Raw genomic sequence first — 25341 nt, forward strand, 5'->3', positions numbered from 1 at the left:
GGTTCTGCGTCTTTTAAGACATACATGCAATAAGCATGGATAGTATTTCGGGTGCGATCATACCAGCACTAATGCACCGGATCCCATCAGAACTCTGCAATTAAGCGTGCTTGGGCGAGAGTAGTACTAGGATGGGTGACCCCCTGGGAAGTCCTCGTGTTGCACCCCCCTTTTTCGTTGTCCGTTTGCGTTTTTTTAGATTTTACGTGCGGTTTTTTTTTGTTTTTTTTTCTTTCTTGCTATTTCTATGCTCGGGTGGCCTCCGCTTCATGGTTGATGGTTTTCGTATTTTTGGAACGGAGCCGATCGGTCACGTGGGTTCCACGACTCGCGTACGAAAACAAAGGAGGTTCTGCGTCTTTTAAGACATACAAGCAATAAGCATGGATAGTATTTCGGGTGCGATCATACCAGCACTAATGCACCGGATCCCATCAGAACTCCGCAGTCAAGCGTGCTTGGGCGAGAGTAGTACTAGGATGGGTGACCCCCTGGGAAGTCCTCGTGTTGCACCCCCCTTTTTCGTTGTCCGTTTGCGTTTTTTTAGATTTTACGTGCGGTTTTTTTTTGTTTTTTTTTCTTTCTTGCTATTTCTATGCTCGGGTGGCCTTCGTTTCATGGTTCATGGTCTTCGTATTTTTGGAATGGAGCCGGTCGGTCACGTGGGTCCCACGCCTCGCGTACGAAAACAAAGGAGGTTCTGCGTCTTTTAAGACATACATGCAATAAGCATGGATAGTATTTCGGCTGCGATCATACCAGTACTAATGCACCGGATCCCATCAGAACTCTGCAGTTAAGCGTGCTTGGGCGAGAGTAGTACTAGGATGGGTGACCCCTGGGAAGTCCTCGTGTTGCACCCCCCTTTTTCGTTGTCCGTTTGCGTTTTTTTAGATTTTACGTGCAGTTTTTTTTTGTTTTTTTTTCTTTCTTGCTATTTCTATGCTCGGGTGGCCTCCGCTTCATGGTTGATGGTTTTCGTATTTTTGGAACGGAGCCGATCGGTCACGTGGGTTCCACGCCTCGCGTACGAAAACAAAGGAGGTTCTGCGTCTTTTAAGACATAAAAGCAATAAGCATGGATAGTATTTCGGGTGCGATCATACCAGCACTAATGCACCGGATCCCATCAGAACTCCGCAGTTAAGCGTGCTTGGGCGAGAGTAGTACTAGGATGGGTGACCCCTTGGGAAGTCCTCGTGTTGCACCCCCGTTTTTTCGTTGTCCGTTTGCGTTTTTTTAGATTTTACGTGCGGTTTTTTTTTGTTTTTTTTTCTTGCTATTTCTATGCTCGGGTGGCCTCCGTTTCATGGTTCATGGACTTCGTATTTTTGGAACGGAGCCGATCGGTCACGTGGGTCCCACGCCTCGCGTACGAAAACAAAGGAGGTTCTGTGTCTTTTAAGACATACAAGCAATAAGCATGGACAGTATTTCGGGTGCGATCATACCAGCACTAATGCACCGGATCCCATCAGAACTCCGCAGTTAAGCGTGCTTGGGCGAGAGTAGTACTAGGATGGGTGACCCCATGTGAAGTCCTCGTGTTGCACCCCCCTTTTTCGTTGTCCGTTTGCATTTTTTTAGATTTTTACGTGCGGTTTTTTTTTTGTTTTTTTTCTTTCTTGCTATTTCTATGCTCGGGTGGCCTCCGCTTCATGGTTGATGGTCTTCGTATTTTTGGAACGGAGCTGATCGGTCACGTGGGTCGCACGCCTCGCGTACGAAAACAAAGGAGTTTCTGCGTCTTTTAAGACATACAAGCAATAAGCATGGATAGTATTTTGGGTGCGATCATACCAGCACTAATGCACCGGATCCCATCAGAACCCCGCAGTTAAGCGTGCTTGGGCGAGAGTAGTACTAGGATGGGTGACCCCCTGGGAAGTCCTCGTGTTGCACCCCCCTTTTTCGTTGTCCGTTTGCGTTTTTTTAGATTTTACGTGCGGTTTTTTTTTGTTTTTTTTCTTTCTTGCTATTTCTATGCTCGGGTGGCCTCCGCTTCATGGTTCATGGTCTTCGTATTTTTGGAACGGAGCCGATCGGTCACGTGGGTCCCACGCCTCGCGTACGAAAACAAAGGAGGTTCTGCGTCTTTTAAGACATAAAAGCAATAAGCATGGATAGTATTTCGGGTGCGATCATACCAGCACTAATGCACCGGATCCCATCAGAACTCTGCAGTTAAGCGTGTTTGGGCGAGAGTAGTACTAGGATGGGTGACCCCCTGGGAAGTCCTCGTGTTGCACCCCCCTTTTTCGTTGTCGGTTTGCGTTTTTTTAGATTTTACGTGCGGTTTTTTTTTGTTTTTTTTCTTTCTTGCTATTTCTATGCTCGGGTGGCCTCCGCTTCATGGTTGATGGTTTTCGTATTTTTGGAACGGAGCCGATCGGTCACGTGGGTTCCACGCCTCGCGTACGAAAACAAAGGAGGTTCTGCGTCTTTTAAGACATACAAGCAATAAGCATGGATAGTATTTCGGGTGCGATCATACCAGCACTAATGCACCGGATCCCATCAGAACTCCGCAGTTAAGCGTGCTTGGGCGAGAGTAGTACTAGGATGGGTGACCCCCTGGGAAGTCCTCGTGTTGCACCCCCCTTTTTCGTTGTCCGTTTGCGTTTTTTTAGATTTTACGTGCGGTTTTTTTTGTTTTTTTTTCTTTCTTGCTATTTCTATGCTCGGGTGGCCTCCGTTTCATGGTTCATGGTCTTCGTATTTTTGGAACGGAGCCGATCGGTCACGTCGGTCCCACGCCTCGCGTACGAAAACAAAGGAGGTTCTGCGTCTTTTAACACATACAAGCAATAAGCATGGATAGTATTTCGGGTGCGATCATACCAGCACTAATGCACCGGATCCCATCAGAACTCCGCAGTTAAGCGTGCTTGTGCGAGAGTAGTACTAGGATGGGTGACCCCCTGGGAAGTCCTCGTGTTGCACCCCCTTTTTTCGTTGTCCGTTTGCGTTTTTTTAGATTTTACGTGCGGTTTTTTTTTTCTTTCTTGCTATTTCTATGCTCGGGTGGCCTCCGCTTCATTGTTGATGGTTTTCGTATTTTTGGAACGGAGCCGATCGGTCACGTGGGTTCCACGCCTCGCGTACGAAAACAAAGGAGGTTCTGCGTCTTTTAAGACATAAAAGCAATAAGCATGGATAGTATTTCGGGTGCGATCATACCAGCACTAATGCACCGGATCCCATCAGAACTCCGCAGTTAAGCGTGCTTGGGCGAGAGTAGTACTAGGATGGGTGACGTCTTGGGAAGTCCTCGTGTTGCACCCCCCCTTTTTTGTTGTCCGTTTGCGTTTTTTTAGATTTTACGTGCGGTTTTTTTTTGTTTTTTTTTTCTTGCTATTTCTATGCTCGGGTGGCCTCCGTTTCATGGTTCATGGTCTTCGTATTTTTGGAACGGAGCCGATCGGTCACGTGGGTCCCACGCCTCGCGTACGAAAACAAAGGAGGTTCTGTGTCTTTTAAGACATACAAGCAATAAGCATGGACAGTATTTCGGGTGCGATCATACCAGCACTAATGCACCGGATCCCATCAGAACTCCGCAGTTAAGCGTGCTTGGGCGAGAGTAGTACTAGGATGGGTGACCCCATGTGAAGTCCTCGTGTTGCACCCCCCTTTTTCGTTGTCCGTTTGCGTTTTTTTAGATTTTTACGTGCGGTTTTTTTTTGTTTTTTTTCTTTCTTGCTATTTCTATGCTCGGGTGGCCTCCGCTTCATGGTTGATGGTCTTCGTATTTTTGGAACGGAGCTGATCGGTCACGTGGGTCGCACGCCTCGCGTACGAAAACAAAGGAGTTTCTGCGTCTTTTAAGACATACAAGCAATAAGCATGGATAGTATTTTGGGTGCGATCATACCAGCACTAATGCACCGGATCCCATCAGAACTCCGCAGTTAAGCGTGCTTGGGCGAGAGTAGTACTAGGATGGGTGACCCCCTGGGAAGTCCTCGTGTTGCACCCCCCTTTTTCGTTGTCCGTTTGCGTTTTTTTAGATTTTACGTGCGATTTTTTTTGTTTTTTTTTCTTTCTTGCTATTTCTTTGCTCGGGTGGCCTCCGCTTCATGGTTGATGGTTTTCGTATTTTTGGAACGGAGCCGATCGGTCACGTGGGTTCCACGCCTCGCGTACGAAAACAAAGGAGGTTCTGCGTCTTTTAAGACATAAAAGCAATAAGCATGGATAGTATTTCGGGTGCGATCATACCAGCACTAATGCACCGGATCCCATCAGAACTTCGCAGTTAAGCGTGCTTGGGCGAGAGTAGTACTAGGATGGGTGACCCCCTGGGAAGTCCTCGTGTTGCACCCCCCCTTTTTCGTTGTCCGTTTGCGTTTTTTTAGATTTTACGTGCGGTTTTGTTTTTGTTTTTTTTTTCTTTCTTGCTATTTCTATGCTCGGGTGACCTTCGTTTCATGGTTCATGGTCTTCGTATTTTTGGAACGGAGCCGATCGGTCACGTGGGTCCCACGACTCGCGTACGAAAACAAAGGAGGTTCTGCGTCTTTTAAGACATACAAGCAATAAGCATGGATAGTATTTCGGGTGCGATCATACCAGCACTAATGCACCGGATCCCATCAGAACTCCGCAGTTAAGCGTGCTTGGGCGAGAGTAGTACTAGGATGGGTGACCCCCTGGGAAGTCCTCGTGTTGCACCCCCCTTTTTCGTTGTCCGTTTGCGTTTTTTTAGATTTTACGTGCGGTTTTTTTTGTTTTTTTTTCTTTCTTGCTATTTCTATGTTCGGGTGGCCTCCGTTTCATGGTTCATGGTCTTCGTATTTTTGGAACGGAGCCGATCGGTCACGTCGGTCCCACGCCTCGCGTACGAAAACAAAGGAGGTTCTGCGTCTTTTAAGACATACAAGCAATAAGCATGGATAGTATTTCGGGTGCGATCATACCAGCACTAATGCACCGGATCCCATCAGAACTCCGCAGTTAAGCGTGCTTGTGCGAGAGTAGTACTAGGATGGGTGACCCCCTGGGAAGTCCTCGTGTTGCACCCCCCTTTTTCGTTGTCCGTTTGCGTTTTTTTAGATTTTACGTGCGGTTTTTTTTTTCTTTCTTGCTATTTCTATGCTCGGGTGGCCTCCGCTTCATTGTTGATGGTTTTCGTATTTTTGGAACGGAGCCGATCGGTCACGTGGGTTCCACGCCTCGCGTACGAAAACAAAGGAGGTTCTGCGTCTTTTAAGACATAAAAGCAATAAGCATGGATAGTATTTCGGGTGCGATCATACCAGCACTAATGCACCGGATCCCATCAGAACTCCGCAGTTAAGCGTGCTTGGGCGAGAGTAGTACTAGGATGGGTGACGTCTTGGGAAGTCCTCGTGTTGCACCCCCCCTTTTTGTTGTCCGTTTGCGTTTTTTTAAATTTTACGTGCGGTTTTTTTTTGTTTTTTTTTTCTTGCTATTTCTATGCTCGGGTGGCCTCCGTTTCATGGTTCATGGTCTTCGTATTTTTGGAACGGAGCCGATCGGTCACGTGGGTCCCACGCCTCGCGTACGAAAACAAAGGAGGTTCTGTGTCTTTTAAGACATACAAGCAATAAGCATGGACAGTATTTCGGGTGCGATCATACCAGCACTAATGCACCGGATCCCATCAGAACTCCGCAGTTAAGCGTGCTTGGGCGAGAGTAGTACTAGGATGGGTGACCCCATGTGAAGTCCTCGTGTTGCACCCCCCTTTTTCGTTGTCCGTTTGCGTTTTTTTAGATTTTTACGTGCGGTTTTTTTTTTTGTTTTTTTCTTTCTTGCTATTTCTATGCTCGGGTGGCCTCCGCTTCATGGTTGATGGTCTTCGTATTTTTGGAACGGAGCTGATCGGTCACGTGGGTCGCACGCCTCGCGAACGAAAACAAAGGAGTTTCTGCGTCTTTTAAGACATACAAGCAATAAGCATGGATAGTATTTTGGGTGCGATCATACCAGCACTAATGCACCGGATCCCATCAGAACTCCGCAGTTAAGCGTGCTTGGGCGAGAGTAGTACTAGGATGCGTGACCCCCTGGGAAGTCCTCGTGTTGCACCCCCCTTTTTCGTTGTCCGTTTGCGTTTTTTTAGATTTTACGTGCGGTTTTTTTTTTCTTTCTTGCTATTTCTATGCTCGGGTGGCCTCCGCTTCATTGTTGATGGTTTTCGTATTTTTGGAACGGAGCCGATCGGTCACGTGGGTTCCACGCCTCGCGTACGAAAACAAAGGAGGTTCTGCGTCTTTTAAGACATAAAAGCAATAAGCATGGATAGTATTTCGGGTGCGATCATACCAGCACTAATGCACCGGATCCCATCAGAACTCCGCAGTTAAGCGTGCTTGGGCGAGAGTAGTACTAGGATGGGTGACCCCCTGGGAAGTCCTCGTGTTGCACCCCCCTTTTTCGTTGTCCGTTTGCGTTTTTTTAGATTTTACGTGCGGTTTTTTTTTTCTTTCTTGCTATTTCTATGCTCGGGTGGCCTCCGCTTCATTGTTGATGGTTTTCGTATTTTTGGAACGGAGCCGATCGGTCACGTGGGTCCCACGCCTCGCGTACGAAAACAAAGGAGGTTCTGCGTCTTTTAAGACATACAAGCAATAAGCATGGATAGTATTTCGGGTGCGATCATACCAGCACTAATGCACCGGATCCCATCAGAACTCCGCAGTTAAGCGTGCTTGGGCGAGAGTAGTACTAGGATGGGTGACCCCATGTGAAGTCCTCGTGTTGCACCCCCCTTTTTCGTTGTCCGTTTGCGTTTTTTTAGATTTTACGTGCGGTTTTTTTTTTCTTTCTTGCTATTTCTATGCTCGGGTGGCCTCCGCTTCATTGTTGATGGTTTTCGTATTTTTGGAACGGAGCCGATCGGTCACGTGGGTTCCACGCCTCGCGTACGAAAACAAAGGAGGTTCTGCGTCTTTTAAGACATAAAAGCAATAAGCATGGATAGTATTTCGGGTGCGATCATACCAGCACTAATGCACCGGATCCCATCAGAACTCCGCAGTTAAGCGTGCTTGGGCGAGAGTAGTACTAGGATGGGTGACGTCTTGGGAAGTCCTCGTGTTGCACCCCCCCTTTTTTGTTGTCCGTTTGCGTTTTTTTAGATTTTACGTGCGGTTTTTTTTTGTTTTTCTTTTCTTGCTATTTCTATGCTCGGGTGGCCTCCGTTTCATGGTTCATGGTCTTCGTATTTTTGGAACGGAGCCGATCGGTCACGTGGGTCCCACGCCTCGCGTACGAAAACAAAGGAGGTTCTGTGTCTTTTAAGACATACAAGCAATAAGCATGGACAGTATTTCGGGTGCGATCATACCAGCACTAATGCACCGGATCCCATCAGAACTCCGCAGTTAAGCGTGCTTGGGCGAGAGTAGTACTAGGATGGGTGACCCCATGTGAAGTCCTCGTGTTGCACCCCCCTTTTTCGTTGTCCGTTTGCGTTTTTTTAGATTTTTACGTGCGGTTTTTTTTTTGTTTTTTTTCTTTCTTGCTATTTCTATGCTCGGGTGGCCTCCGCTTCATTGTTGATGGTCTTCGTATTTTTGGAACGGAGCGGATCGGTCACGTGGGTCGCACGCCTCGCGTACGAAAACAAAGGAGTTTCTGCGTCTTTTAAGACATACAAGCAATAAGCATGGATAGTATTTTGGGTGCGATCATACCAGCACTAATGCACCGGATCCCATCAGAACTCCGCAGTTAAGCTTGCTTGGGCGAGAGTAGTACTAGGATGGGTGACCCCCTGGGAAGTCCTCGTGTTGCACCCCCCTTTTTCGTTGTCCGTTTGCGTTTTTTTAGATTTTACGTGCGGTTTTTTTTTGTTTTTTTTTCTTTCTTGCTATTTCTATGCTCGGGTGGCCTCCGTTTCATGGTTCATGGTCTTCGTATTTTTGGAACGGAGCCGATCGGTCATGTGGGTCCCACGCCTCGCGTACGAAAACAAAGGAGGTTCTGCGTCTTTTAAGACATACAAGCAATAAGCATGGATAGTATTTCGGGTGCGATCATACCAGCACTAATGCACCGGATCCCATCAGAACTCCGCAGTTAAGCGTGCTTGGGCGAGAGTAGTACTAGGATGGGTGACCCCCTGGGAAGTCCTCGTGTTGCACCCCCCTTTTTCGTTGTCCGTTTGCGTTTTTTTAGATTTTACGTGCGGTTTTTTTTGTTTTTTTTTTCTTTCTTGCTATTTCTATGCTCGGGTGGCCTCCGTTTCATGGTTCATGGTCTTCGTATTTTTGGAACGGAGCCGATCGGTCACGTCGGTCCCACGCCTCGCGTACGAAAACAAAGGAGGTTCTGCGTCTTTTAAGACATACAAGCAATAAGCATGGATAGTATTTCGGGTGCGATCATACCAGCACTAATGCACCGGATCCCATCAGAACTCCGTAGTTAAGCGTGCTTGTGCGAGAGTAGTACTAGGATGGGTGACCCCCTGGGAAGTCCTCGTGTTGCACCCCTCTTTTTCGTTGTCCGTTTGCGTTTTTTTAGATTTTACGTGCGGTTTTTTTTTCTTTCTTGCTATTTCTATGCTCGGGTGGCCTCCGCTTCATTGTTGATGGTTTTCGTATTTTTGGAACGGAGCCGATCGGTCACGTGGGTTCCACGCCTCGCGTACGAAAACAAAGGAGGTTCTGCGTCTTTTAAGACATACATGCAATAAGCATGGATAGTATTTCGGGTGCGATCATACCAGCACTAATGCACCGGATCCCATCAGAATTCTGCAGTTAAGCGTGCTTGGGCGAGAGTAGTACTAGGATGGGTGACCCCCTGGGAAGTGCTCGTGTTGCACCCCCCTTTTTCGTTGTCCGTTTGCGTTTTTTTAGATTTTACGTGCGGTTTTTTTTTGTTTTTTTTTGTTTCTTGCTATTTCTATGCTCGGGTAGCCTCCGCTTCATGGTTGATGGTTTTCGTATTTTTGGAACGGAGCCGATCGGTCACGTGGGTTCCACGCCTCGCGTACGAAAACAAAGGAGGTTCTGCGTCTTTTAAGACATACAAGCAATAAGCATGGATAGTATTTCGGGTGCGATCATACCAGCACTAATGCACCGGATCCCATCAGAACTCCGCAGTCAAGCGTGCTTGGGCGAGAGTAGTACTAGGATGGGTGACCCCCTGGGAAGTCCTCGTGTTGCACCCCCCCTTTTTCGTTGTCCGTTTGCGTTTTTTTAGATTTTACGTGCGGTTTTTTTTTTGTTTTTTTTGCTTTCTTGCTATTTCTATGCTCGGGTGGCCTTCGTTTCATGGTTCATGGTCTTCGTATTTTTGGAACGGAGCCGGTCGGTCACGTGGGTCCCACGCCTCGCGTACGAAAACAAAGGAGGTTCTGCGTCTTTTAATACATACATGCAATAAGCATGGATAGTATTTCGGGTGCGATCATACCAGTACTAATGCACCGGATCCCATCAGAACTCTGCAGTTAAGCGTGCTTGGGCGAGAGTAGTACTAGGATGGGTGACCCCCTGGGAAGTCCTCGTGTTGCACCCCCCTTTTTCGTTGTCCGTTTGCGTTTTTTTAGATTTTACGTGCAGTTTTTTTTTGTTTTTTTTTCTTTCTTGCTATTTCTATGCTCGGGTGGCCTCCGCTTCATGGTTGATGGTTTTCGTATTTTTGGAACGGAGCCGATCGGTCACGTGGGTTCCACGCCTCACGTACGAAAACAAAGGAGGTTCTGCGTCTTTTAAGACATAAAAGCAATAAGCATGGATAGTATTTCGGGTGCGATCATACCAGCACTAATGCACCGGATCCCATCAGAACTCCGCAGTTAAGCGTGCTTGGGCGAGAGTAGTACTAGGATGGGTGACCCCTTGGGAAGTCCTCGTGTTGCACCCCCGTTTTTTCGTTGTCCGTTTGCGTTTTTTTAGATTTTACGTGCGGTTTTTTTTTGTTTTTTTTTCTTGCTATTTCTATGCTCGGGTGGCCTCCGTTTCATGGTTCATGGACTTCGTATTTTTGGAACGGAGCCGATCGGTCACGTGGGTCCCACGCCTCGCGTACGAAAACAAAGGAGGTTATGTGTCTTTTAAAACATACAAGCAATAAGCATGGACAGTATTTCGGGTGCGATCATACCAGCACTAATGCACCGGATCCCATCAGAACTCCGCAGTTAAGCGTGCTTGGGCGAGAGTAGTACTAGGATGGGTGACTCCCTGGGAAGTCCTCGTGTTGCACCCCCCTTTTTCGTTGTCCGTTTGCGTTTTTTTAGATTTTACGTGCGGTTTTTTTTTGTTTTTTTTTCTTTCTTGCTATTTCTATGCTCGGGTGGCCTCCGTTTCATGGTTCATGGTCTTCGTATTTTTGGAACGGAGCCGATCGGTCACGTGGGTCCCACGCCTCGCGTACGAAAACAAAGGAGGTTCTGCGTCTTTTAAGACATACAAGCAATAAGCATGGATAGTATTTCGGGTGCGATCATACCAGCACTAATGCACCGGATCCCATCAGAACTCTGCAGTTAAGCGTGCTTGGGCGAGAGTAGTACTAGGATGGGTGACCCCCTGGGAAGTCCTCGTGTTGCACCCCCCTTTTTCGTTGTCGGTTTGCGTTTTTTTAGATTTTACGTGCGGTTTTTTTTTGTTTTTTTTTCTTTCTTGCTATTTCTATGCTCGGGTGGCCTCCGCTTCATCGTTGATGGTTTTCGTATTTTTGGAACGGAGCCGATCGGTCACGTGGGTTCCACGCCTCGCGTACGAAAACAAAGGAGGTTCTGCGTCTTTTAAGACATACAAGCAATAAGCATGGATAGTATTTCGGGTGCGATCATACCAGCACTAATGCACCGGATCCCATCAGAACTCCGCAGTTAAGCGTGCTTGGGCGAGAGTAGTACTAGGATGGGTGACCCCCTGGGAAGTCCTCGTGTTGCACCCCCCTTTTTCGTTGTCCGTTTGCGTTTTTTTAGATTTTACGTGCGGTTTTTTTTTGTTTTTTTTTTCTTTCTTGCTATTTCTATGCTCGGGTGGCCTCCGTTTCATGGTTCATGGTCTTCGTATTTTTGGAACGGAGCCGATCGGTCACGTGGGTCCCACGCCTCGCGTACGAAAACAAAGGAGGTTCTGCGTCTTTTAAGACATACAAGCAATAAGCATGGATAGTATTTCGGGTGCGATCATACCAGCACTAATGCACCGGATCCCATCAGAACTCTGCAGTTAAGCGTGCTTGGGCGAGAGTAGTACTAGGATGGGTGACCCCCTGGGAAGTCCTCGTGTTGCACCCCCCTTTTTCGTTGTCGGTTTGCGTTTTTTTAGATTTTACGTGCGGTTTTTTTTTGTTTTTTTTTCTTTCTTGCTATTTCTATGCTCGGGTGGCCTCCGCTTCATCGTTGATGGTTTTCGTATTTTTGGAACGGAGCCGATCGGTCACGTGGGTTCCACGCCTCGCGTACGAAAACAAAGGAGGTTCTGCGTCTTTTAAGACATACAAGCAATAAGCATGGATAGTATTTCGGGTGCGATCATACCAGCACTAATGCACCGGATCCCATCAGAACTCCGCAGTTAAGCGTGCTTGGGCGAGAGTAGTACTAGGATGGGTGACCCCCTGGGAAGTCCTCGTGTTGCACCCCCCTTTTTCGTTGTCCGTTTGCGTTTTTTTAGATTTTACGTGCGGTTTTTTTTTGTTTTTTTTTTCTTTCTTGCTATTTCTATGCTCGGGTGGCCTCCGTTTCATGGTTCATGGTCTTCGTATTTTTGGAACGGAGCCGATCGGTCACGTGGGTCCCACGCCTCGCGTACGAAAACAAAGGAGGTTCTGCGTCTTTTAAGACATACAAGCAATAAGCATGGATAGTATTTCGGGTGCGATCATACCAGCACTAATGCACCGGATCCCATCAGAACTCCGCAGTTAAGCGTGCTTGTGCGAGAGTAGTACTAGGATGGGTGACCCCCTGGGAAGTCCTCGTGTTGCACCCCCCTTTTTCGTTGTCCGTTTGCGTTTTTTTAGATTTTACGTGCGGTTTTTTTTGTTTTTTTTTCTTTCTTGCTATTTCTATGCTCGGGTGGCCTCCGTTTCATGGTTCATGGTCTTCGTATTTTTGGAACGGAGTCGATCGGTCACGTCGGTCCCACGCCTCGCGTACGAAAACAAAGGAGGTTCTGCGTCTTTTAAGACATACAAGCAATAAACATGGATAGTATTTCGGGTGCGATCATACTAGCACTAATGCACCGGATCCCATCAGAACTCCGCAGTTAAGCGTGCTTGTGCGAGAGTAGTACTAGGATGGGTGACCCCCTGGGAAGTCCTCGTGTTGCACCCCCCTTTTTCGTTGTCCGTTTGCGTTTTTTTAGATTTTACGTGCGGTTTTTTTTTTCTTTCTTGCTATTTCTATGCTCGGGTGGCCTCCGCTTCATTGTTGATGGTTTTCGTATTTTTGGAACGGAGCCGATCGGTCACGTGGGTTCCACGCCTCGCGTACGAAAACAAAGGAGGTTCTGCGTCTTTTAAGACATAAAAGCAATAAGCATGGATAGTATTTCGGGTGCGATCATACCAGCACTAATGCACCGGATCCCATCAGAACTACGCAGTTAAGCGTGCTTGGGCGAGAGTAGTACTAGGATGGGTGACGTCTTGGGAAGTCCTCGTGTTGCACCCCCCCTTTTTTGTTGTCCGTTTGCGTTTTTTTAGATTTTACGTGCGGTTTTTTTTTGTTTTTTTTTTCTTGCTATTTCTATGCTCGGGTGGCCTCCGTTTCATGGTTCATGGTCTTCGTATTTTTGGAACGGAGCCGATCGGTCACGTGGGTCCCACGCCTCGCGTACGAAAACAAAGGAGGTTCTGTGTCTTTTAAGACATACAAGCAATAAGCATGGACAGTATTTCGGGTGCGATCATACCAGCACTAATGCACCGGATCCCATCAGAACTCCGCAGTTAAGCGTGCTTGGGCGAGAGTAGTACTAGGATGGGTGACCCCATGTGAAGTCCTCGTGTTGCACCCCCCTTTTTCGTTGTCCGTTTGCGTTTTTTTAGATTTTTACGTGCGGTTTTTTTTTTGTTTTTTTTCTTTCTTGCTATTTCTATGCTCGGGTGGCCTCCGCTTCATTGTTGATGGTCTTCGTATTTTTGGAACGGAGCTGATCGGTCACGTGGGTCGCACGCCTCGCGTACGAAAACAAAGGAGTTTCTGCGTCTTTTAAGACATACAAGCAATAAGCATGGATAGTATTTTGGGTGCGATCATACCAGCACTAATGCACCGGATCCCATCAGAACTCCGCAGTTAAGCGTGCTTGGGCGAGAGTAGTACTAGGATGGGTGACCCCCTGGGAAGTCCTCGTGTTGCACCCGCCTTTTTCGTTGTCCGTTTGCGTTTTTTTAGATTTTACGTGCGGTTTTTTTTTGTTTTTTTTTTCTTTCTTGCTATTTCTATGCTCGGGTGGCCTCCGTTTCATGGTTCATGGTCTTCGTATTTTTGGAACGGAGCCGATCGGTCATGTGGGTCCCACGCCTCGCGTACGAAAACAAAGGAGGTTCTGCGTCTTTTAAGACATACAAGCAATAAGCATGGATAGTATTTCGGGTGCGATCATACCAGCACTAATGCACCGGATCCCATCAGAACTCCGCAGTTAAGCGTGCTTGGGCGAGAGTAGTACTAGGATGGGTGACCCCCTGGGAAGTCCTCGTGTTGCACCCCCCTTTTTCGTTGTCCGTTTGCGTTTTTTTAGATTTTACGTGCGGTTTTTTTTGTTTTTTTTTCTTTCTTGCTATTTCTATGCTCGGGTGGCCTCCGTTTCATGGTTCATGGTCTTCGTATTTTTGGAACGGAGCCGATCGGTCACGTCGGTCCCACGCCTCGCGTACGAAAACAAAGGAGGTTCTGCGTCTTTTAAGACATACAAGCAATAAGCATGGATAGTATTTCGGGTGCGATCATACCAGCACTAATGCACCGGATCCCATCAGAACTCCGCAGTTAAGCGTGCTTGTGCGAGAGTAGTACTAGGATGGGTGACCCCCTGGGAAGTCCTCGTGTTGCACCCCCCTTTTTCGTTGTCCGTTTGCGTTTTTTTAGATTTTACGTGCGGTTTTTTTTTCTTTCTTGCTATTTCTATGCTCGGGTGGCCTCCGCTTCATTGTTGATGGTTTTCGTATTTTTGGAACGGAGCCGATCGGTCACGTGGGTTCCACGCCTCGCGTACGAAAACAAAGGAGGTTCTGCGTCTTTTAAGACATAAAAGCAATAAGCATGGATAGTATTTCGGGTGCGATCATACCAGCACTAATGCACCGGATCCCATCAGAACTCCGCAGTTAAGCGTGCTTGGGCGAGAGTAGTACTAGGATGGGTGACGTCTTGGGAAGTCCTCGTGTTGCACCCCCCCTTTTTTGTTGTCCGTTTGCGTTTTTTTAGATTTTACGTGCGGTTTTTTTTTGTTTTTTTTTTCTTGCTATTTCTATGCTCGGGTGGCCTCCGTTTCATGGTTCATGGTCTTCGTATTTTTGGAACGGAGCCGATCGGTCACGTGGGTCCCACGCCTCGCGTACGAAAACAAAGGAGGTTCTGTGTCTTTTAAGACATACAAGCAATAAGCATGGACAGTATTTCGGGTGCGATCATACCAGCACTAATGCACCGGATCCCATCAGAACTCCGCAGTTAAGCGTGCTTGGGCGAGAGTAGTACTAGGATGGGTGACCCCATGTGAAGTCCTCGTGTTGCACCCCCCTTTTTCGTTGTCCGTTTGCGTTTTTTTAGATTTTTACGTGCGGTTTTTTTTTTGTTTTTTTTCTTTCTTGCTATTTCTATGCTCGGGTGGCCTCCGCTTCATGGTTGATGGTCTTCGTATTTTTGGAACGGAGCTGATCGGTCACGTGGGTCGCACGCCTCGCGTACGAAAACAAAGGAGTTTCTGCGTCTTTTAAGACATACAAGCAATAAGCATGGATAGTATTTTGGGTGCGATCATACCAGCACTAATGCACCGGATCCCATCAGAACTCCGCAGTTAAGCGTGCTTGGGCGAGAGTAGTACTAGGATGGGTGACCCCCTGGGAAGTCCTCGTGTTGCACCCCCCTTTTTCGTTGTCCGTTTGCGTTTTTTTAGATTTTACGTGCGGTTTTTTTTGTTTTTTTTTTCTTTCTTGCTATTTCTATGCTCGGGTGGCCTCCGTTTCATGGTTCATGGTCTTCGTATTTTTGGAACGGAGCCGATCGGTCACGTGGGTCCCACGCCTCGCGTACGAAAACAAATGAGGTTCTGCGTCTTTTAAGACATACAAGCAATAAGCATGGATAGTATTTCGGGTGCGATCATACCAGCACTAATGCACCGGATCCCATCAGAACTCCGCAGTTAAGCGTGCTTGTGCGAGAGTAGTACTAGGATGGGTGACCCCCTGGGAAGTCCTCGTGTTGCACCCCCCTTTTTCGTTGTCCGTTTGCGTTTTTTTAGATTTTACGTGCGGTTTTTTTTTGTTTTTTTTTCTTTCTTGCTATTTCTATGCTCGGGTGGCCTCCGTTTCATGGTTCATGGTCTTCGTATTTTTGGAACGGAGCCGATCGGTCACGTGGGTCCCACGCCTCGCGTACGAAAACAATGGAGGTTCTGCGTCTTTTAAGACATACAAGCAATAAGCATGGATAGTATTTCGGGTGCGATCATACCAGCACTAATGCACCGGATCCCATCAGAACTCCGCAGTTAAGCGTGCTTGGGCGAGAGTAGTACTAGGATGGGTGACCCCCTGGGAAGTCCTCGTGTTGCACCCCCTTTTTCGTTGTCCGTTTGCGTTTTTTTAGATTTTACGTGCGGTTTTTTTTTGTTTTTTTTTCTTTCTTGCTATTTCTATGCTCGGGTGGCCTTCGTTTCATGGTTCATGGTATTCGTATTTTTGGAACGGAGCCGGTCGGTCACGTGGGTCCCACGCCTCGCGTACGAAAACAAAGGAGGTTCTGCGTCTTTTAAGACATACATGCAATAAGCATGGATAGTATTTCGGGTGCGATCATACCAGCACTAATGCACCGGATCCCATCAGAATTCTGCAGTTAAGCGTGCTTGGGCGAGAGTAGTACTCGGATGTGTGACCCCCTGGGAAGTCCTCGTGTTGCACCCCCCTTTTTCGTTGTCCGTTTGCGTTTTTTTAGATTTTACGTGCGGTTTTTTTTTGTTTTTTTTGTTTCTTGCTATTTCTATGCTCGGGTGGCCTCCGCTTCATGGTTGATGGTTTTCGTATTTTTGGAACGGAGCCGATCGGTCACGTGGGTTCCACGCCTCGCGTACGAAAACAAAGGAGGTTCTGCGTCTTTTAAGACATACAAGCAATAAGCATGGATAGTATTTCGGGTGCGATCATACCAGCACTAATGCACCGGATCCCATCAGAACTCCGCAGTCAAGCGTGCTTGGGCGAGAGTAGTACTAGGATGGGTGACCCCCTGGGAAGTCCTCGTGTTGCACCCCCCCTTTTTCGTTGTCCGTTTGCGTTTTTTTAGATTTTACGTGCGGTTTTTTTTTTGTTTTTTTTTCTTTCTTGCTATTTCTATGCTCGGGTGGCCTTCGTTTCATGGTTCATGGTCTTCGTATTTTTGGAACGGAGCCGGTCGGTCACGTGGGTCCCACGCCTCGCGTACGAAAACAAAGGAGGTTCTGCGTCTTTTAAGACATACATGCAATAAGCATGGATAGTATTTCGGGTGCGATCATACCAGTACTAATGCACCGGATCCCATCAGAACTCTGCAGTTAAGCGTGCTTGGGCGAGAGTAGTACTAGGATGGGTGACCCCCTGGGAAGTCCTCGTGTTGCACCCCCCTTTTTCGTTGTCCGTTTGCGTTTTTTTAGATTTTACGTGCAGTTTTTTTTTGTTTTTTTTTCTTTCTTGCTATTTCTATGCTCGGGTGGCCTCCGCTTCATGGTTGATGGTTTTCGTATTTTTGGAACGGAGCCGATCGGTCACGTGGGTTCCACGCCTCACGTACGAAAACAAAGGAGGTTCTGCGTCTTTTAAGACATAAAAGCAATAAGCATGGATAGTATTTCGGGTGCGATCATACCAGCACTAATGCACCGGATCCCATCAGAACTCCGCAGTTAAGCGTGCTTGGGCGAGAGTAGTACTAGGATGGGTGACCCCTTGGGAAGTCCTCGTGTTGCACCCCCGTTTTTTCGTTGTCCGTTTGCGTTTTTTTAGATTTTACGTGCGGTTTTTTTTTGTTTTTTTTTCTTGCTATTTCTATGCTCGGGTGGCCTCCGTTTCATGGTTCATGGACTTCGTATTTTTGGAACGGAGCCGATCGGTCACGTGGGTCCCACGCCTCGCGTACGAAAACAAAGGAGGTTCTGTGTCTTTTAAGACATACAAGCAATAAGCATGGACAGTATTTCGGGTGCGATCATACCAGCACTAATGCACCGGATCCCATCAGAACTCCGCAGTTAAGCGTGCTTGGGCGAGAGCAGTACTAGGATGGGTGACTCCCTGGGAAGTCCTCGTGTTGCACCCCCCTTTTTCGTTGTCCGTTTGCGTTTTTTTAGATTTTACGTGCGGTTTTTTTTTGTTTTTTTTTTCTTTCTTGCTATTTCTATGCTCGGGTGGCCTCCGTTTCATGGTTCATGGTCTTCGTATTTTTGGAACGGAGCCGATCGGTCACGTGGGTCCCACGCCTCGCGTACGAAAACAAAGGAGGTTCTGCGTCTTTTAAGACATACAAGCAATAAGCATGGATAGTATTTCGGGTGCGATCATACCAGCACTAATGCACCGGATCCCATCAGAACTCTGCAGTTAAGCGTGCTTGGGCGAGAGTAGTACTAGGATGGGTGACCCCCTGGGAAGTCCTCGTGTTGCACCCCCCTTTTTCGTTGTCGGTTTGCGTTTTTTTAGATTTTACGTGCGGTTTTTTTTTGTTTTTTTTTCTTTCTTGCTATTTCTATGCTCGGGTGGCCTCCGCTTCATGGTTGATGGTTTTCGTATTTTTGGAACGGAGCCGATCGGTCACGTGGGTTCCACGCCTCGCGTACGAAAACAAAGGAGGTTCTGCGTCTTTTAAGACATACAAGCAATAAGCATGGATAGTATTTCGGGTGCGATCATACCAGCACTAATGCACCGGATCCCATCAGAACTCCGCAGTTAAGCGTGCTTGGGCGAGAGTAGTACTAGGATGGGTGACCCCCTGGGAAGTCCTCGTGTTGCACCCCCCTTTTTCGTTGTCCGTTTGCGTTTTTTTAGATTTTACGTGCGGTTTTTTTTGTTTTTTTTTCTTTCTTGCTATTTCTATGCTCGGGTGGCCTCCGTTTCATGGTTCATGGTCTTCGTATTTTTGGAACGAAGCCGATCGGTCACGTCGGTCTCACGCCTCGCGTACGAAAACAAAGGAGGTTCTGCGTCTTTTAAGACATACAAGCAATAAGCATGGATAGTATTTATGGTGCGATCATACCAGCACTAATGCACCGGATCCCATCAGAACTCCGCAGTTAAGCGTGCTTGTGCGAGAGTAGTACTAGGATGGGTGACCCCCTGGGAAGTCCTCGTGTTGCACCCCCCTTTTTCGTTGTCCGTTTTCGTTTTTTTAGATTTTACGTGCGGTTTTTTTTTTCTTTCTTGCTATTTCTATGCTCGGGTGGCCTCCGCTTCATTGTTGATGGTTTTCGTATTTTTGGAACGGAGCCGATCGGTCACGTGGGTTCCACGCCTCGCGTACGAAAACAAAGGAGGTTCTGCGTCTTTTAAGACATAAAAGCAATAAGCATGGATAGTATTTCGGGTGCGATCATACCAGCACTAATGCACCGGATCCCATCAGAACTCCGCAGTTAAGCGTGCTTGGGCGAGAGTAGTACTAGGATGGGTGACGTCTTGGGAAGTCCTCGTGTTGCACCCCCCCTTTTTTGTTGTCCGTTTGCGTTTTTTTAGATTTTACGTGCGGTTTTTTTTTGTTTTTTTTTCTTGCTATTTCTATGCTCGGGTGGCCTCCGTTTCATGGTTCATGGTCTTCGTATTTTTGGAACGGAGCCGATCGGTCACGTGGGTCCCACGCCTCGCGTACGAAAACAAAGGAGGTTCTGTGTCTTTTAAGACATACAAGCAATAAGCATGGACAGTATTTCGGGTGCGATCATACCAGCACTAATGCACCGGATCCCATCAGAACTCCGCAGTTAAGCGTGCTTGGGCGAGAGTAGTACTAGGATGGGTGACCCCATGTGAAGTCCTCGTGTTGCACCCCCCTTTTTCGTTGTCCGTTTGCGTTTTTTTAGATTTTTACGTGCGGTTTTTTTTTTGTTTTTTTTCTTTCTTGCTATTTCTATGCTCGGGTGGCCTCCGCTTCATGGTTGATGGTCTTCGTATTTTTGGAACGGAGCTGATCGGTCACGTGGGTCGCACGCCTCGCGTACGAAAACAAAGGAGTTTCTGCGTCTTTTAAAACATACAAGCAATAAGCATGGATAGTATTTTGGGTGCGATCATACCAGCACTAATGCACCGGATCCCATCAGAACTCCGCAGTTAAGCGTGCTTGGGCGAGAGTAGTACTAGGATGGGTGACCCCCTGGGAAGTCCTCGTGTTGCACCCCCCTTTTTCGTTGTCCGTTTGCGTTTTTTTAGATTTTACGTGCGGTTTTTTTTTGTTTTTTTTTTCTTTCTTGCTATTTCTATGCTCGGGTGGCCTCCGTTTCATGGTTCATGGTCTTCGTATTTTTGGAACGGAGCCGATCGGTCACGTGGGTCCCACGCCTCGCGTACGAAAACAAAGGAGGTTCTGCGTCTTTTAAGACATACAAGCAATAAGCATGGATAGTATTTCGGGTGCGATCATACCAGCACTAATGCACCGGATCCCATCAGAACTCCGCAGTTAAGCGTGCTTGTGCGAGAGTAGTACTAGGATGGGTGACCCCCTGGGAAGTCCTCGTGTTGCACCCCCCTTTTTCGTTGTCCGTTTGCGTTTTTTTAGATTTTACGTGCGGTTTTTTTTTGTTTTTTTTCTTTCTTGCTATTTCTATGCTCGGGTGGCCTCCGTTTCATGGTTCATGGTCTTCGTATTTTTGGAACGGAGCCGATCGGTCACGTGGGTCCCACGCCTCGCGTACGAAAACAATGGAGGTTCTGCGTCTTTTAAGACATACAAGCAATAAGCATGGATAGTATTTCGGGTGCGATCATACCAGCACTAATGCACCGGATCCCATCAGAACTCCGCAGTTAAGCGTGCTTGGGCGAGAGTAGTACTAGGATGGGTGACCCCCTGGGAAGTCCTCGTGTTGCACCCCCCTTTTTCGTTGTCCGTTTGCGTTTTTTTAGATTTTACGTGCGGTTTTTTTTGTTTTTTTTTCTTTCTTGCTATTTCTATGCTCGGGTGGCCTTCGTTTCATGGTTCATGGTATTCGTATTTTTGGAACGGAGCCGGTCGGTCACGTGGGTCCCACGCCTCGCGTACGAAAACAAAGGAGGTTCTGCGTCTTTTAAGACGTACATGCAATAAGCATGGATAGTATTTCGGGTGCGATCATACCAGCACTAATGCACCGGATCCCATCAGAATTCTGCAGTTAAGCGTGCTTGGGCGAGAGTAGTACTAGGATGGGTGACCCCCTGGGAAGTCCTCGTGTTGCACCCCCCTTTTTCGTTGTCCGTTTGCGTTTTTTTAGATTTTACGTGCGGTTTTTTTTTGTTTTTTTTTGTTTCTTGCTATTTCTATGCTCGGGTGGCCTCCGCTTCATGGTTGATGGTTTTCGTATTTTTGGAACGGAGCCGATCGGTTACGTGGGTTCCACGCCTCGCGTACGAAAACAAAGGAGGTTCTGCGTCTTTTAAGACATACAAGCAATAAGCATGGATAGTATTTCGGGTGCGATCATACCAGCACTAATGCACCGGATCCCATCAGAACTCCGCAGTCAAGCGTGCTTGGGCGAGAGTAGTACTAGGATGGGTGACCCCCTGGGAAGTCCTCGTGTTGCACCCCCCCTTTTTCGTTGTCCGTTTGCGTTTTTTGTAGATTTTACGTGCGGTTTTTTTTTTGTTTTTTTTCTTTCTTGCTATTTCTATGCTCGGGTGGCCTTCGTTTCATGGTTCATGGTCTTCGTATTTTTGGAACGGAGCCGGTCGGTCACGTGGGTCCCACGCCTCGCGTACGAAAACAAAGGAGGTTCTGCGTCTTTTAAGACATACATGCAATAAGCATGGATAGTATTTCGGGTGCGATCATACCAGTACTAATGCACCGGATCCCATCAGAACTCTGCAGTTAAGCGTGCTTGGGCGAGAGTAGTACTAGGATGGGTGACCCCCTGGGAAGTCCTCGTGTTGCACCCCCCTTTTTCGTTGTCCGTTTGCGTTTTTTTAGATTTTACGTGCAGTTTCTTTTTGTTTTTTTTTTCTTTCTTGCTATTTCTATGCTCGGGTGGCCTCCGCTTCATGGTTGATGGTTTTCGTATTTTTGGAACGGAGCCGATCGGTCACGTGGGTTCCACGCCTCGCGTACGAAAACAAAGGAGGTTCTGCGTCTTTTAAGACATAAAAGCAATAAGCATGGATAGTATTTCGGGTGCGATCATACCAGCACTAATGCACCGGATCCCATCAGAACTCCGCAGTTAAGCGTGCTTGGGCGAGAGTAGTACTAGGATGGGTGACCCCTTGGGAAGACCTCGTGTTGCACCCCCGTTTTTTCGTTGTCCGTTTGCGTTTTTTTAGATTTTACGTGCGGTTTTTTTTTGTTTTTTTTTTCTTGCTATTTCTATGCTCGGGTGGCCTCCGTTTCATGGTTCATGGACTTCGTATTTTTGGAACGGAGCCGATCGGTCACGTGGGTCCCACGCCTCGCGTACGAAAACAAAGGAGGTTCTGTGTCTTTTAAGACATACAAGCAATAAGCATGGACAGTATTTCGGGTGCGATCATACCAGCACTAATGCACCGGATCCCATCAGAACTCCGCAGTTAAGCGTGCTTGGGCGAGAGTAGTACTAGGATGGGTGACTCCCTGGGAAGTCCTCGTGTTGCACCCCCCTTTTTCGTTGTCCGTTTGCGTTTTTTTAGATTTTACGTGCGGTTTTTTTTTGTTTTTTTTTTCTTTCTTGCTATTTCTATGCTCGGGTGGCCTCCGTTTCATGGTTCATGGTCTTCGTATTTTTGGAACGGAGCCGATCGGTCACGTGGGTCCCACGCCTCGCGTACGAAAACAAAGGAGGTTCTGCGTCTTTTAAGACATACAAGCAATAAGCATGGATAGTATTTCGGGTGCGATCATACCAGCACTAATGCACCGGATCCCATCAGAACTCTGCAGTTAAGCGTGCTTGGGCGAGAGTAGTACTAGGATGGGTGACCCCCTGGGAAGTCCTCGTGTTGCACCCCCCTTTTTCGTTGTCGGTTTGCGTTTTTTTAGATTTTACGTGCGGTTTTTTTTTGTTTTTTTTTCTTTCTTGCTATTTCTATGCTCGGGTGGCCTCCGCTTCATGGTTGATGGTTTTCGTATTTTTGGAACGGAGCCGATCGGTCACGTGGGTTCCACGCCTCGCGTACGAAAACAAAGGAGGTTCTGCGTCTTTTAAGACATACAAGCAATAAGCATGGATAGTATTTCGGGTGCGATCATACCAGCACTAATGCACCGGATCCCATCAGAACTCTGCAGTTAAGCGTGCTCGGGCGAGAGTAGTACTAGGATGGGTGACCCCCTGGGAAGTCCTCGTGTTGCACCCCCCTTTTTCGTTGTCCGTTTGCGTTTTTTTAGATTTTACGTGGGGGTTTTTTTTGTTTTTTTTTTCTTTCTTGCTATTTCTATGCTCGGGTGGCCTCCGTTTCATGGTTCATGGTCTTCGTATTTTTGGAACGGAGCCGATCGGTCACGTGGGTCCCACGCCTCGCGTACGAAAACAAAGGAGGTTCTGCGTCTTTTAAGACATACAAGCAATAAGCATGGATAGTATTTCGGGTGCGATCATACCAGCACTAATGCACCGGATCCCATCAGAACTCCGCAGTTAAGCGTGCTTGTGCGAGAGTAGTACTAGGATGGGTGACCCCCTGGGAAGTCCTCGTGTTGCACCCCCCTTTTTCGTTGTCCGTTTGCGTTTTTTTAGATTTTACGTGCGGTTTTTTTTTGTTTTTTTTCTTTCTTGCTATTTCTATGCTCGGGTGGCCTCCGTTTCATGGTTCATGGTCTTCGTATTTTTGGAACGGAGCCGATCGGTCACGTGGGTCCCACGCCTCGCGTACGAAAACAATGGAGGTTCTGCGTCTTTTAAGACATACAAGCAATAAGCATGGATAGTATTTCGGGTGCGATCATACCAGCACTAATGCACCGGATCCCATCAGAACTCCGCAGTTAAGCGTGCTTGGGCGAGAGTAGTACTAGGATGGGTGACCCCCTGGGAAGTCCTCGTGTTGCACCCCCCTTTTTCGTTGTCCGTTTGCGTTTTTTTAGATTTTACGTGCGGTTTTTTTTGTTTTTTTTTCTTTCTTGCTATTTCTATGCTCGGGTGGCCTTCGTTTCATGGTTCATGGTATTCGTATTTTTGGAACGGAGCCGGTCGGTCACGTGGGTCCCACGCCTCGCGTACGAAAACAAAGGAGGTTCTGCGTCTTTTAAGACGTACATGCAATAAGCATGGATAGTATTTCGGGTGCGATCATACCAGCACTAATGCACCGGATCCCATCAGAATTCTGCAGTTAAGCGTGCTTGGGCGAGAGTAGTACTAGGATGGGTGACCCCCTGGGAAGTCCTCGTGTTGCACCCCCCTTTTTCGTTGTCCGTTTGCGTTTTTTTAGATTTTACGTGCGGTTTTTTTTTGTTTTTTTTTGTTTCTTGCTATTTCTATGCTCGGGTGGCCTCCGCTTCATGGTTGATGGTTTTCGTATTTTTGGAACGGAGCCGATCGGTTACGTGGGTTCCACGCCTCGCGTACGAAAACAAAGGAGGTTCTGCGTCTTTTAAGACATACAAGCAATAAGCATGGATAGTATTTCGGGTGCGATCATACCAGCACTAATGCACCGGATCCCATCAGAACTCCGCAGTCAAGCGTGCTTGGGCGAGAGTAGTACTAGGATGGGTGACCCCCTGGGAAGTCCTCGTGTTGCACCCCCCCTTTTTCGTTGTCCGTTTGCGTTTTTTTAGATTTTACGTGCGGTTTTTTTTTTGTTTTTTTTCTTTCTTGCTATTTCTATGCTCGGGTGGCCTTCGTTTCATGGTTCATGGTCTTCGTATTTTTGGAACGGAGCCGGTCGGTCACGTGGGTCCCACGCCTCGCGTACGAAAACAAAGGAGGTTCTGCGTCTTTTAAGACATACATGCAATAAGCATGGATAGTATTTCGGGTGCGATCATACCAGTACTAATGCACCGGATCCCATCAGAACTCTGCAGTTAAGCGTGCTTGGGCGAGAGTAGTACTAGGATGGGTGACCCCCTGGGAAGTCCTCGTGTTGCACCCCCCTTTTTCGTTGTCCGTTTGCGTTTTTTTAGATTTTACGTGCAGTTTCTTTTTGTTTTTTTTTCTTTCTTGCTATTTCTATGCTCGGGTGGCCTCCGCTTCATGGTTGATGGTTTTCGTATTTTTGGAACGGAGCCGATCGGTCACGTGGGTTCCACGCCTCGCGTACGAAAACAAAGGAGGTTCTGCGTCTTTTAAGACATAAAAGCAATAAGCATGGATAGTATTTCGGGTGCGATCATACCAGCACTAATGCACCGGATCCCATCAGAACTCCGCAGTTAAGCGTGCTTGGGCGAGAGTAGTACTAGGATGGGTGACCCCTTGGGAAGACCTCGTGTTGCACCCCCGTTTTTTCGTTGTCCGTTTGCGTTTTTTTAGATTTTACGTGCGGTTTTTTTTTGTTTTTTTTTTCTTGCTATTTCTATGCTCGGGTGGCCTCCGTTTCATGGTTCATGGACTTCGTATTTTTGGAACGGAGCCGATCGGTCACGTGGGTCCCACGCCTCGCGTACGAAAACAAAGGAGGTTCTGTGTCTTTTAAGACATACAAGCAATAAGCATGGACAGTATTTCGGGTGCGATCATACCAGCACTAATGCACCGGATCCCATCAGAACTCCGCAGTTAAGCGTGCTTGGGCGAGAGTAGTACTAGGATGGGTGACTCCCTGGGAAGTCCTCGTGTTGCACCCCCCTTTTTCGTTGTCCGTTTGCGTTTTTTTAGATTTTACGTGCGGTTTTTTTTTGTTTTTTTTTTCTTTCTTGCTATTTCTATGCTCGGGTGGCCTCCGTTTCATGGTTCATGGTCTTCGTATTTTTGGAACGGAGCCGATCGGTCACGTGGGTCCCACGCCTCGCGTACGAAAACAAAGGAGGTTCTGCGTCTTTTAAGACATACAAGCAATAAGCAT

At 47.5% G+C, this 25341-nt stretch overlaps 73 non-coding genes across 73 annotated transcripts; all 73 read left to right on the plus strand.

Annotated features, from left to right (window-relative positions):
- Positions 1-49: 49 nt before the first annotated feature.
- On the plus strand, positions 50-168 carry LOC145146022 (5S ribosomal RNA). Its single transcript, XR_013726969.1, has one exon. It is a non-coding gene; the product is annotated as a 5S ribosomal RNA (ribosomal RNA).
- A 229-nt stretch (positions 169-397) lies between these two features.
- On the plus strand, positions 398-516 carry LOC145154704 (5S ribosomal RNA). Its single transcript, XR_013735165.1, has one exon. It is a non-coding gene; the product is annotated as a 5S ribosomal RNA (ribosomal RNA).
- A 229-nt stretch (positions 517-745) lies between these two features.
- LOC145149442 (5S ribosomal RNA) lies at positions 746-863 on the plus strand. Its single transcript, XR_013730300.1, has one exon. It is a non-coding gene; the product is annotated as a 5S ribosomal RNA (ribosomal RNA).
- A 229-nt stretch (positions 864-1092) lies between these two features.
- Positions 1093-1211, plus strand: LOC145153375 (5S ribosomal RNA). The gene has a single exon (XR_013733887.1). It is a non-coding gene; the product is annotated as a 5S ribosomal RNA (ribosomal RNA).
- Positions 1212-1437: 226 nt separating this feature from the next.
- Positions 1438-1556, plus strand: LOC145155470 (5S ribosomal RNA). Its single transcript, XR_013735907.1, has one exon. It is a non-coding gene; the product is annotated as a 5S ribosomal RNA (ribosomal RNA).
- Positions 1557-1786: 230 nt separating this feature from the next.
- Positions 1787-1905, plus strand: LOC145143745 (5S ribosomal RNA). Its single transcript, XR_013724775.1, has one exon. It is a non-coding gene; the product is annotated as a 5S ribosomal RNA (ribosomal RNA).
- A 228-nt stretch (positions 1906-2133) lies between these two features.
- Positions 2134-2252, plus strand: LOC145144411 (5S ribosomal RNA). The gene has a single exon (XR_013725419.1). It is a non-coding gene; the product is annotated as a 5S ribosomal RNA (ribosomal RNA).
- Positions 2253-2480: 228 nt separating this feature from the next.
- Positions 2481-2599, plus strand: LOC145153657 (5S ribosomal RNA). Its single transcript, XR_013734154.1, has one exon. It is a non-coding gene; the product is annotated as a 5S ribosomal RNA (ribosomal RNA).
- Positions 2600-2827: 228 nt separating this feature from the next.
- Positions 2828-2946, plus strand: LOC145144377 (5S ribosomal RNA). Its single transcript, XR_013725386.1, has one exon. It is a non-coding gene; the product is annotated as a 5S ribosomal RNA (ribosomal RNA).
- A 220-nt stretch (positions 2947-3166) lies between these two features.
- Positions 3167-3285, plus strand: LOC145144854 (5S ribosomal RNA). Its single transcript, XR_013725855.1, has one exon. It is a non-coding gene; the product is annotated as a 5S ribosomal RNA (ribosomal RNA).
- Positions 3286-3512: 227 nt separating this feature from the next.
- LOC145155471 (5S ribosomal RNA) lies at positions 3513-3631 on the plus strand. Its single transcript, XR_013735908.1, has one exon. It is a non-coding gene; the product is annotated as a 5S ribosomal RNA (ribosomal RNA).
- Positions 3632-3860: 229 nt separating this feature from the next.
- On the plus strand, positions 3861-3979 carry LOC145153668 (5S ribosomal RNA). The gene has a single exon (XR_013734165.1). It is a non-coding gene; the product is annotated as a 5S ribosomal RNA (ribosomal RNA).
- A 228-nt stretch (positions 3980-4207) lies between these two features.
- LOC145156005 (5S ribosomal RNA) lies at positions 4208-4326 on the plus strand. The gene has a single exon (XR_013736432.1). It is a non-coding gene; the product is annotated as a 5S ribosomal RNA (ribosomal RNA).
- Positions 4327-4558: 232 nt separating this feature from the next.
- Positions 4559-4677, plus strand: LOC145153681 (5S ribosomal RNA). Its single transcript, XR_013734177.1, has one exon. It is a non-coding gene; the product is annotated as a 5S ribosomal RNA (ribosomal RNA).
- Positions 4678-4905: 228 nt separating this feature from the next.
- Positions 4906-5024, plus strand: LOC145144378 (5S ribosomal RNA). Its single transcript, XR_013725387.1, has one exon. It is a non-coding gene; the product is annotated as a 5S ribosomal RNA (ribosomal RNA).
- Positions 5025-5244: 220 nt separating this feature from the next.
- Positions 5245-5363, plus strand: LOC145144855 (5S ribosomal RNA). The gene has a single exon (XR_013725856.1). It is a non-coding gene; the product is annotated as a 5S ribosomal RNA (ribosomal RNA).
- Positions 5364-5589: 226 nt separating this feature from the next.
- LOC145155472 (5S ribosomal RNA) lies at positions 5590-5708 on the plus strand. The gene has a single exon (XR_013735909.1). It is a non-coding gene; the product is annotated as a 5S ribosomal RNA (ribosomal RNA).
- A 230-nt stretch (positions 5709-5938) lies between these two features.
- Positions 5939-6057, plus strand: LOC145145401 (5S ribosomal RNA). The gene has a single exon (XR_013726376.1). It is a non-coding gene; the product is annotated as a 5S ribosomal RNA (ribosomal RNA).
- Positions 6058-6277: 220 nt separating this feature from the next.
- On the plus strand, positions 6278-6396 carry LOC145153693 (5S ribosomal RNA). Its single transcript, XR_013734188.1, has one exon. It is a non-coding gene; the product is annotated as a 5S ribosomal RNA (ribosomal RNA).
- A 220-nt stretch (positions 6397-6616) lies between these two features.
- On the plus strand, positions 6617-6735 carry LOC145155473 (5S ribosomal RNA). The gene has a single exon (XR_013735910.1). It is a non-coding gene; the product is annotated as a 5S ribosomal RNA (ribosomal RNA).
- A 220-nt stretch (positions 6736-6955) lies between these two features.
- LOC145144857 (5S ribosomal RNA) lies at positions 6956-7074 on the plus strand. Its single transcript, XR_013725858.1, has one exon. It is a non-coding gene; the product is annotated as a 5S ribosomal RNA (ribosomal RNA).
- A 227-nt stretch (positions 7075-7301) lies between these two features.
- Positions 7302-7420, plus strand: LOC145155474 (5S ribosomal RNA). The gene has a single exon (XR_013735911.1). It is a non-coding gene; the product is annotated as a 5S ribosomal RNA (ribosomal RNA).
- A 230-nt stretch (positions 7421-7650) lies between these two features.
- LOC145140647 (5S ribosomal RNA) lies at positions 7651-7769 on the plus strand. Its single transcript, XR_013722227.1, has one exon. It is a non-coding gene; the product is annotated as a 5S ribosomal RNA (ribosomal RNA).
- A 229-nt stretch (positions 7770-7998) lies between these two features.
- Positions 7999-8117, plus strand: LOC145153705 (5S ribosomal RNA). Its single transcript, XR_013734199.1, has one exon. It is a non-coding gene; the product is annotated as a 5S ribosomal RNA (ribosomal RNA).
- A 229-nt stretch (positions 8118-8346) lies between these two features.
- On the plus strand, positions 8347-8465 carry LOC145144718 (5S ribosomal RNA). The gene has a single exon (XR_013725723.1). It is a non-coding gene; the product is annotated as a 5S ribosomal RNA (ribosomal RNA).
- A 219-nt stretch (positions 8466-8684) lies between these two features.
- On the plus strand, positions 8685-8803 carry LOC145146841 (5S ribosomal RNA). The gene has a single exon (XR_013727766.1). It is a non-coding gene; the product is annotated as a 5S ribosomal RNA (ribosomal RNA).
- Positions 8804-9032: 229 nt separating this feature from the next.
- Positions 9033-9151, plus strand: LOC145154705 (5S ribosomal RNA). The gene has a single exon (XR_013735166.1). It is a non-coding gene; the product is annotated as a 5S ribosomal RNA (ribosomal RNA).
- A 231-nt stretch (positions 9152-9382) lies between these two features.
- Positions 9383-9501, plus strand: LOC145140983 (5S ribosomal RNA). The gene has a single exon (XR_013722385.1). It is a non-coding gene; the product is annotated as a 5S ribosomal RNA (ribosomal RNA).
- A 229-nt stretch (positions 9502-9730) lies between these two features.
- On the plus strand, positions 9731-9849 carry LOC145153377 (5S ribosomal RNA). Its single transcript, XR_013733889.1, has one exon. It is a non-coding gene; the product is annotated as a 5S ribosomal RNA (ribosomal RNA).
- Positions 9850-10075: 226 nt separating this feature from the next.
- Positions 10076-10194, plus strand: LOC145155619 (5S ribosomal RNA). The gene has a single exon (XR_013736050.1). It is a non-coding gene; the product is annotated as a 5S ribosomal RNA (ribosomal RNA).
- A 229-nt stretch (positions 10195-10423) lies between these two features.
- On the plus strand, positions 10424-10542 carry LOC145155058 (5S ribosomal RNA). Its single transcript, XR_013735518.1, has one exon. It is a non-coding gene; the product is annotated as a 5S ribosomal RNA (ribosomal RNA).
- Positions 10543-10771: 229 nt separating this feature from the next.
- LOC145153717 (5S ribosomal RNA) lies at positions 10772-10890 on the plus strand. The gene has a single exon (XR_013734210.1). It is a non-coding gene; the product is annotated as a 5S ribosomal RNA (ribosomal RNA).
- A 230-nt stretch (positions 10891-11120) lies between these two features.
- LOC145155059 (5S ribosomal RNA) lies at positions 11121-11239 on the plus strand. The gene has a single exon (XR_013735519.1). It is a non-coding gene; the product is annotated as a 5S ribosomal RNA (ribosomal RNA).
- Positions 11240-11468: 229 nt separating this feature from the next.
- Positions 11469-11587, plus strand: LOC145153729 (5S ribosomal RNA). The gene has a single exon (XR_013734222.1). It is a non-coding gene; the product is annotated as a 5S ribosomal RNA (ribosomal RNA).
- Positions 11588-11817: 230 nt separating this feature from the next.
- On the plus strand, positions 11818-11936 carry LOC145144380 (5S ribosomal RNA). Its single transcript, XR_013725389.1, has one exon. It is a non-coding gene; the product is annotated as a 5S ribosomal RNA (ribosomal RNA).
- A 228-nt stretch (positions 11937-12164) lies between these two features.
- Positions 12165-12283, plus strand: LOC145146814 (5S ribosomal RNA). The gene has a single exon (XR_013727741.1). It is a non-coding gene; the product is annotated as a 5S ribosomal RNA (ribosomal RNA).
- A 220-nt stretch (positions 12284-12503) lies between these two features.
- On the plus strand, positions 12504-12622 carry LOC145149070 (5S ribosomal RNA). The gene has a single exon (XR_013729932.1). It is a non-coding gene; the product is annotated as a 5S ribosomal RNA (ribosomal RNA).
- A 227-nt stretch (positions 12623-12849) lies between these two features.
- LOC145155475 (5S ribosomal RNA) lies at positions 12850-12968 on the plus strand. The gene has a single exon (XR_013735913.1). It is a non-coding gene; the product is annotated as a 5S ribosomal RNA (ribosomal RNA).
- Positions 12969-13198: 230 nt separating this feature from the next.
- LOC145154437 (5S ribosomal RNA) lies at positions 13199-13317 on the plus strand. The gene has a single exon (XR_013734908.1). It is a non-coding gene; the product is annotated as a 5S ribosomal RNA (ribosomal RNA).
- Positions 13318-13547: 230 nt separating this feature from the next.
- On the plus strand, positions 13548-13666 carry LOC145153741 (5S ribosomal RNA). Its single transcript, XR_013734233.1, has one exon. It is a non-coding gene; the product is annotated as a 5S ribosomal RNA (ribosomal RNA).
- Positions 13667-13894: 228 nt separating this feature from the next.
- On the plus strand, positions 13895-14013 carry LOC145144382 (5S ribosomal RNA). Its single transcript, XR_013725390.1, has one exon. It is a non-coding gene; the product is annotated as a 5S ribosomal RNA (ribosomal RNA).
- Positions 14014-14232: 219 nt separating this feature from the next.
- LOC145144858 (5S ribosomal RNA) lies at positions 14233-14351 on the plus strand. The gene has a single exon (XR_013725859.1). It is a non-coding gene; the product is annotated as a 5S ribosomal RNA (ribosomal RNA).
- Positions 14352-14578: 227 nt separating this feature from the next.
- LOC145155476 (5S ribosomal RNA) lies at positions 14579-14697 on the plus strand. Its single transcript, XR_013735914.1, has one exon. It is a non-coding gene; the product is annotated as a 5S ribosomal RNA (ribosomal RNA).
- Positions 14698-14927: 230 nt separating this feature from the next.
- On the plus strand, positions 14928-15046 carry LOC145153753 (5S ribosomal RNA). Its single transcript, XR_013734244.1, has one exon. It is a non-coding gene; the product is annotated as a 5S ribosomal RNA (ribosomal RNA).
- A 229-nt stretch (positions 15047-15275) lies between these two features.
- Positions 15276-15394, plus strand: LOC145144383 (5S ribosomal RNA). Its single transcript, XR_013725391.1, has one exon. It is a non-coding gene; the product is annotated as a 5S ribosomal RNA (ribosomal RNA).
- Positions 15395-15623: 229 nt separating this feature from the next.
- On the plus strand, positions 15624-15742 carry LOC145153765 (5S ribosomal RNA). The gene has a single exon (XR_013734255.1). It is a non-coding gene; the product is annotated as a 5S ribosomal RNA (ribosomal RNA).
- Positions 15743-15970: 228 nt separating this feature from the next.
- On the plus strand, positions 15971-16089 carry LOC145149655 (5S ribosomal RNA). The gene has a single exon (XR_013730508.1). It is a non-coding gene; the product is annotated as a 5S ribosomal RNA (ribosomal RNA).
- Positions 16090-16317: 228 nt separating this feature from the next.
- On the plus strand, positions 16318-16436 carry LOC145154706 (5S ribosomal RNA). Its single transcript, XR_013735167.1, has one exon. It is a non-coding gene; the product is annotated as a 5S ribosomal RNA (ribosomal RNA).
- A 231-nt stretch (positions 16437-16667) lies between these two features.
- On the plus strand, positions 16668-16786 carry LOC145140989 (5S ribosomal RNA). Its single transcript, XR_013722388.1, has one exon. It is a non-coding gene; the product is annotated as a 5S ribosomal RNA (ribosomal RNA).
- A 229-nt stretch (positions 16787-17015) lies between these two features.
- LOC145153378 (5S ribosomal RNA) lies at positions 17016-17134 on the plus strand. Its single transcript, XR_013733890.1, has one exon. It is a non-coding gene; the product is annotated as a 5S ribosomal RNA (ribosomal RNA).
- A 226-nt stretch (positions 17135-17360) lies between these two features.
- LOC145143024 (5S ribosomal RNA) lies at positions 17361-17479 on the plus strand. Its single transcript, XR_013724085.1, has one exon. It is a non-coding gene; the product is annotated as a 5S ribosomal RNA (ribosomal RNA).
- Positions 17480-17709: 230 nt separating this feature from the next.
- LOC145155060 (5S ribosomal RNA) lies at positions 17710-17828 on the plus strand. The gene has a single exon (XR_013735520.1). It is a non-coding gene; the product is annotated as a 5S ribosomal RNA (ribosomal RNA).
- Positions 17829-18057: 229 nt separating this feature from the next.
- Positions 18058-18176, plus strand: LOC145153776 (5S ribosomal RNA). The gene has a single exon (XR_013734266.1). It is a non-coding gene; the product is annotated as a 5S ribosomal RNA (ribosomal RNA).
- Positions 18177-18404: 228 nt separating this feature from the next.
- Positions 18405-18523, plus strand: LOC145146802 (5S ribosomal RNA). The gene has a single exon (XR_013727729.1). It is a non-coding gene; the product is annotated as a 5S ribosomal RNA (ribosomal RNA).
- A 220-nt stretch (positions 18524-18743) lies between these two features.
- On the plus strand, positions 18744-18862 carry LOC145144859 (5S ribosomal RNA). Its single transcript, XR_013725860.1, has one exon. It is a non-coding gene; the product is annotated as a 5S ribosomal RNA (ribosomal RNA).
- Positions 18863-19088: 226 nt separating this feature from the next.
- LOC145155477 (5S ribosomal RNA) lies at positions 19089-19207 on the plus strand. Its single transcript, XR_013735915.1, has one exon. It is a non-coding gene; the product is annotated as a 5S ribosomal RNA (ribosomal RNA).
- A 230-nt stretch (positions 19208-19437) lies between these two features.
- On the plus strand, positions 19438-19556 carry LOC145153787 (5S ribosomal RNA). Its single transcript, XR_013734279.1, has one exon. It is a non-coding gene; the product is annotated as a 5S ribosomal RNA (ribosomal RNA).
- A 230-nt stretch (positions 19557-19786) lies between these two features.
- Positions 19787-19905, plus strand: LOC145144384 (5S ribosomal RNA). The gene has a single exon (XR_013725392.1). It is a non-coding gene; the product is annotated as a 5S ribosomal RNA (ribosomal RNA).
- A 228-nt stretch (positions 19906-20133) lies between these two features.
- On the plus strand, positions 20134-20252 carry LOC145153799 (5S ribosomal RNA). Its single transcript, XR_013734290.1, has one exon. It is a non-coding gene; the product is annotated as a 5S ribosomal RNA (ribosomal RNA).
- Positions 20253-20480: 228 nt separating this feature from the next.
- Positions 20481-20599, plus strand: LOC145145229 (5S ribosomal RNA). The gene has a single exon (XR_013726214.1). It is a non-coding gene; the product is annotated as a 5S ribosomal RNA (ribosomal RNA).
- A 229-nt stretch (positions 20600-20828) lies between these two features.
- LOC145154707 (5S ribosomal RNA) lies at positions 20829-20947 on the plus strand. Its single transcript, XR_013735168.1, has one exon. It is a non-coding gene; the product is annotated as a 5S ribosomal RNA (ribosomal RNA).
- Positions 20948-21178: 231 nt separating this feature from the next.
- LOC145140996 (5S ribosomal RNA) lies at positions 21179-21297 on the plus strand. Its single transcript, XR_013722390.1, has one exon. It is a non-coding gene; the product is annotated as a 5S ribosomal RNA (ribosomal RNA).
- Positions 21298-21527: 230 nt separating this feature from the next.
- LOC145152588 (5S ribosomal RNA) lies at positions 21528-21646 on the plus strand. The gene has a single exon (XR_013733119.1). It is a non-coding gene; the product is annotated as a 5S ribosomal RNA (ribosomal RNA).
- A 227-nt stretch (positions 21647-21873) lies between these two features.
- On the plus strand, positions 21874-21992 carry LOC145155620 (5S ribosomal RNA). Its single transcript, XR_013736051.1, has one exon. It is a non-coding gene; the product is annotated as a 5S ribosomal RNA (ribosomal RNA).
- Positions 21993-22222: 230 nt separating this feature from the next.
- LOC145155061 (5S ribosomal RNA) lies at positions 22223-22341 on the plus strand. Its single transcript, XR_013735521.1, has one exon. It is a non-coding gene; the product is annotated as a 5S ribosomal RNA (ribosomal RNA).
- Positions 22342-22570: 229 nt separating this feature from the next.
- On the plus strand, positions 22571-22689 carry LOC145136372 (5S ribosomal RNA). Its single transcript, XR_013720425.1, has one exon. It is a non-coding gene; the product is annotated as a 5S ribosomal RNA (ribosomal RNA).
- Positions 22690-22919: 230 nt separating this feature from the next.
- On the plus strand, positions 22920-23038 carry LOC145144385 (5S ribosomal RNA). Its single transcript, XR_013725393.1, has one exon. It is a non-coding gene; the product is annotated as a 5S ribosomal RNA (ribosomal RNA).
- A 228-nt stretch (positions 23039-23266) lies between these two features.
- Positions 23267-23385, plus strand: LOC145153810 (5S ribosomal RNA). Its single transcript, XR_013734301.1, has one exon. It is a non-coding gene; the product is annotated as a 5S ribosomal RNA (ribosomal RNA).
- A 228-nt stretch (positions 23386-23613) lies between these two features.
- On the plus strand, positions 23614-23732 carry LOC145145231 (5S ribosomal RNA). Its single transcript, XR_013726216.1, has one exon. It is a non-coding gene; the product is annotated as a 5S ribosomal RNA (ribosomal RNA).
- Positions 23733-23961: 229 nt separating this feature from the next.
- On the plus strand, positions 23962-24080 carry LOC145154708 (5S ribosomal RNA). Its single transcript, XR_013735169.1, has one exon. It is a non-coding gene; the product is annotated as a 5S ribosomal RNA (ribosomal RNA).
- Positions 24081-24310: 230 nt separating this feature from the next.
- LOC145141004 (5S ribosomal RNA) lies at positions 24311-24429 on the plus strand. Its single transcript, XR_013722393.1, has one exon. It is a non-coding gene; the product is annotated as a 5S ribosomal RNA (ribosomal RNA).
- A 229-nt stretch (positions 24430-24658) lies between these two features.
- LOC145152589 (5S ribosomal RNA) lies at positions 24659-24777 on the plus strand. Its single transcript, XR_013733120.1, has one exon. It is a non-coding gene; the product is annotated as a 5S ribosomal RNA (ribosomal RNA).
- Positions 24778-25004: 227 nt separating this feature from the next.
- On the plus strand, positions 25005-25123 carry LOC145155622 (5S ribosomal RNA). The gene has a single exon (XR_013736053.1). It is a non-coding gene; the product is annotated as a 5S ribosomal RNA (ribosomal RNA).
- Positions 25124-25341: the final 218 nt, after the last annotated feature.

The sequence above is a fragment of the Lactuca virosa genome, chromosome 1 (genome assembly GCF_052849685.1).
Source record: "Lactuca virosa cultivar CGN04683 chromosome 1, Lactuca_virosa_CGN04683_v6, whole genome shotgun sequence".
NCBI classification, from domain to species: domain Eukaryota; kingdom Viridiplantae; phylum Streptophyta; class Magnoliopsida; order Asterales; family Asteraceae; genus Lactuca; species Lactuca virosa.